This window comes from Nylanderia fulva, unplaced genomic scaffold (assembly GCF_048542155.1).
Source record: "Nylanderia fulva isolate GAGA-0341 unplaced genomic scaffold, ASM4854215v1 Scaffold681, whole genome shotgun sequence".
Classification (NCBI taxonomy): domain Eukaryota; kingdom Metazoa; phylum Arthropoda; class Insecta; order Hymenoptera; family Formicidae; genus Nylanderia; species Nylanderia fulva.
Window position 1 is genome coordinate 45256 of NW_028190788.1, and position 4745 is coordinate 50000.

A 4745-nucleotide genomic window follows, 5' to 3' on the forward strand; every position below is an offset into this window, starting at 1 on the left:
CGTTGCTCGGGTATCGGACTAGGGTTCGGTCGCAGGACGCGGTTCGGAGGCGGATTTCAAGTCCCTCACGTGGACGTGCCGATGCCATCGACCTCGGTCGTCCTTCAGGTCCACGATGACGGGGGAGATGATGCGTCTGATCGTCAACGGGCCACCAAATCTTGGTGCTAGTTTAGCATTAAAGCCGCGCTCTTTGTTCGATAACGGGTGCTCCTTTTTCCATACTCGGTCTCCAACTTGTGGACGCCAGTCGCGTCGACGTAAATCGTAGTTTCGCTGTTGATGTTGGAAGGCGCGGGCCAGGTTGATTCTGACAATTTCGTAGGCGTCTTCGAGTCGACGTCGAACTGTTTCAGGAGCGTTGCTGGTCGTTGCCGGGCGGCGGTCGTCGGGATGCGGTGATTGTAACTCCCGGCCGTACATCAGAAAGGCCGGGGTGTATCCCGTGGATTCTTGTCGTGCGGTATTGAAAGCGAACTGGAGCTGGGGAATGTGTTCATCCCAACGGCGATGTCGGCCTTCCACATATTGCGCCACCATGGTCTTTATGGTGCGGTTGGCTCGCTCGACCGGGTTGCACTGCGGTGCGTAGGCGGGGGCGGTTCTATGCTTGATCCCGAAGGATCGTAGTAATCCCTCGAGCTGGTGCGATCTCAACTGAGTCCCGTTATCAGAGACGATGGTGTCCGGGCAGCCGTGACGATATATAATACGTCCAGCTACTTCTCGTGTGACGTTGGCGGCGGTGGCTTGGCGGAGCGGCGTCATCTCTATCCATTTGGAGAATCGATCCTGCATGGTCAGCAGCCAGGTATGGCCACTGGTCGATCGTGGCAATGGTCCGACCAGATCAATGGAGACCTGTTGCCACGGGTGCGTGACGTTGGTGGCTCGAAGTTTCCCGGCCGGCAAGGTTTGTGCGGCCTTGTGGGTGGCGCAGTTTCGGCAGTCACGGACGTATCGAGTGACGTCGCGGAACATTCCTGGCCAATAATATAAGCGCGCTACTCGTGCGATGGTCTTCGCAATGCCAAAGTGTCCGGCGGTCGGGTCGTCATGCAGTCGGTGCAGTATTTCCGCGCGCTGGGGTTTCGGGACGCACTGTTTCCATTGCTCCTCGCTTGGCGAGTCGTGGAAGTTGAGATCATGCAGGATGTGTCGATGCAACTGTCGGTTCTGGATGCGGTAGTCCGCATGTTCGGCCGGGTGTTGTTGTACCTGGTGATAAAGGCGGCGGTACCATTGACAGTCTGGAGCGGCTTGTATGACACAGGCCTCGGGTTGACGAGAGAGAGCGTCGGCCACGATGTTCAGTTTTCCTTTACGATACCGGATGTCATAGTCGTACTGCTGAAGCTCGAATACCCATCTCCCTAGGCCACCGGTGGGAGCTTCCAGTCTCTGCAGCCATCGAAGCGACTGGTGATCGGTGACAACCGTGAAGTGATAACCCTCCAGATAGTCGCGCATTCGACGGATTCCCCACACTACCGCCAGACATTCTAGCTCTGTAGCGCTGTAGTTCCTTTCTGCGCTATTTAGTGTACGGCTGGCGTAGGCAATGACGCGTTCGCCTTCGGATAGTTCTTGGGTGAGCACGGCACCTAGCCCACACGTGCTGGCGTCGGTCTGGAGGGTGAATGGTCGGCTGAAATCGGGACAAGCAAGAACTGGTGCGGTGGTGAGCGCCCGCTTCAGCTCGTCGAAAGCCTTTTCTTCTTCTGGTCCCCACGCAAAACGTGCTCTTTTTTGGGTCAAGCGTGTCAACGGTGCGGCGGTGGTGGAGAAGTCTGGTACAAAACGGCGGTACCAGGAGGCGACGCCGAGGAATTGGCGCACTTGACGTACGGTTGTCGGGGTCGTCCACGCGGCTACCGCGCTGACTTTGTCTGGGTCAGTTCGAATGCCGTCTTTGTCCACTATATGCCCCAAATATTTGAGACGGCTGCAACAGAAGTGGCACTTCTGTGGGTTAAGGCGGAGGCGCGCTTGTCTCAACCGTCTGAATACCTCGGCCAAATGTTCCATATGGGTCTCCAGTGACGAGCTGACTACGATGATGTCGTCGAGGTAGACCAATACGTGTGGCTCGAGTTCCGGGCCGAGGACACTATCCAGCAACCGCTGGAACGTGGCCGGTGCCGAATGTAACCCAAAAGGCATGACTTTAAATTGGTAGAGTCCTCGCCCAGGAATTGTAAAGGCGGTGGCTGGACGGCTGACCGGATCTAGTGGCACCTGCCAATATCCGTCCTTTAAGTCTAGTGTTGAAAGGTACTGGGCCCCTCGGAGCTTATCGAGAGGTAGCGAGGATGTGCGGCAGTGGGTAGGCATCTTTGTCGGAGGCTTGATTCAACTTGCGGAAATCGATACAAAATCGGTGTCCTCCATCCTTCTTCTTGACGAGGACTACGGGGGAACTCCAGGCGCTGTTGGACGGTTCGATCACTCCGGCTTCCAACATTTTATTCACCTCGCTATCAATGACGGCCTGCATGGCCGGAATTACGGGGTCGGTATCTCTGCTTTATTGGGGCTCCAGGCCGCAATCTGATCTGGTGTTTGGTGCGATCGGTGGGCCCCTGCACGGACTCAAATAACCGGAGTTCGGTATCCAAGAACTGCCGGAAACGCTGGTCTTCCTCTGGTGAGCGTGGGGAGATTCCGGCGGACAGTTTGCCGTAGACAGACGCCACCTGGGCCGGAGCCGTCCTCCCTGGTCGGTTGGATGGGGGAGGCGGCAGCGTAATGCGTAACCGAGCCCATAGGTCGACTCCGATTAGTACCTCGCTGCTGAGGTTATCCAGGACCTGGAAGCGGTGGCGGACAGAGCGAGGGCCGACTCGGATGGCGAAGCGGATCGAACCGGAGGTGGGTGCCTTGGAGCCGTCGGCTAAGTTGACCGGTTCTTCGGACGGCTGGATCTGGAGGCCGCGATCAGACAAGCGTTTGGCCATGGCGGCGTTCACAAACGACACTTCGGATCCGGAATCGAGAAGTGCCCAGGTGTTGAATCGGTGAATCTGGACTGGTAAATGCGGCCGCGGTGTGTACTCTATCTGGACGCGGGTCGGACGATGGCCGCCTCGTTTCCGACCCGCCGGTCGTTTTCCGTCGGAGGGTGGCAGTCTCGCGTTAGGACGCCATCCTTCCCGCACTGCGAGCAGAACTTCCGTGCTGGGCGGCGACAGTCGAGTCGTGTGTGCCCTCGCTGTTTGCATCGCCAACAGCAACTCGCACGGTCATAGGTAGTGGCGGCAAGATTCGCCTCGGTGGACCGTAATGTTTCGCGGCGTTGTTCTTGGCGACGCCGGTGGATTTCCTCCCACTCGGCGGCACGACTGCATAGCGCGGAAACGGAGTGCAGTTCGTCCAATCGAACGTATAGCTGGAGTTCCGGGTCGGCGTTTTCGTATAATTGCTCGAGCCGTTCCTGGCTAGTGTAGCCGCCAGCCCGACGCATCATTGTCTGTACGGCGGTAGCGTATCGCGTAAACGCTTCTCCTGGCTTCTGTCGCCGGCCTTGTATTTCCCGTCGTAATTGTCGTTTGTACCCGGGTGATAGATACTGGGCCAAGAAATCCTTTCGGAACCCGGCCCAAGTGGACCACTGTTCTCTGGTGTTTCGCCACCACAGAAGGGCGTCGCCCTTTAACAGCTCGGACAGACCGGTGAGAAGATTGTGGTCTTCCAGACCATAGGCCACACTGAGTTTCTCCAGATGCTCGAGGAAAGCGAGGGGGTCCTTACCATCAAAATGGCATCCCCATTTGCGTATCTGGTTGAGGGCCTTAGCCGGGTCGGCTTCTGGTGGTTCGGGGGTTCCGCGTGCACTCCGGTAACGTTCTTCGCGGCTAAGCGGTGCGTGGAGCGTTTCGGCCGCTCCGGTGTTTGGCTGATTGGCCATTACGTGGTCTCTTATGCGGCGGCGGAGGTCGATTAATCTCCCTTCTGGGTCTAGATCGCGGGTGGCGAGGTATCGGACGGCTTCCTCTTTATCTAGGCGGTAGATCCACCCAAGCATGTGGATTGCAAACCGGAGTCTCAGACGGTCGAGTCAGGTCCCTGTTCGGGCGCCATGTAACGAAGCACCTTTCCCGACGCCACGGATCGGCTCGTCGGTGCCAGGATTCGGGAAAGAGGGGAGACTCAGATTTACAATGACACACGGTTGCTCTGGTAAAAGTAGAGTTTATTCGGGGCCACCTTCCTGTGGTTCTCCCGTGATTCAAACCATTATACACAGCACAGTATAATCGGACGAAACGCGACCAGATGATACAGACGCGTACACGACTTATTGCTAGGATTGACAGATAGAAATATTACGGACGAGACGCGACCAGATTATACGGACGCGGACACGACTTATTGCTAGGATTGACGGATAGAAATATTACGGACGAGACGCGACCAGATTATACGGACGCGGACACGACTTATTGCTAGAGTTTCCAACGCGGACACGCGTACGGGCGCCCTGAGAAGGGCGAGCTCCGTCGGGCGCCGGTGACTTTCAGGTAGGACCCGGTGACCGAGGACGCTCGGCCTGCACGACGAGAACGCTCGTCGGCCGGGGTGATTTACGGACAGGACCCGGTGACCGAGGACGCTCGGCCTGCACGACGAGAACGCTCGTCGGCCGGGGTGATTTACGGACAGGACCCGGTGACCGAGGACGCTCGGCCTGCACGACGAGAGCTCGGCCTGCACGACGAGAACGCTCGTCGGCCGGGGTGAGTTAC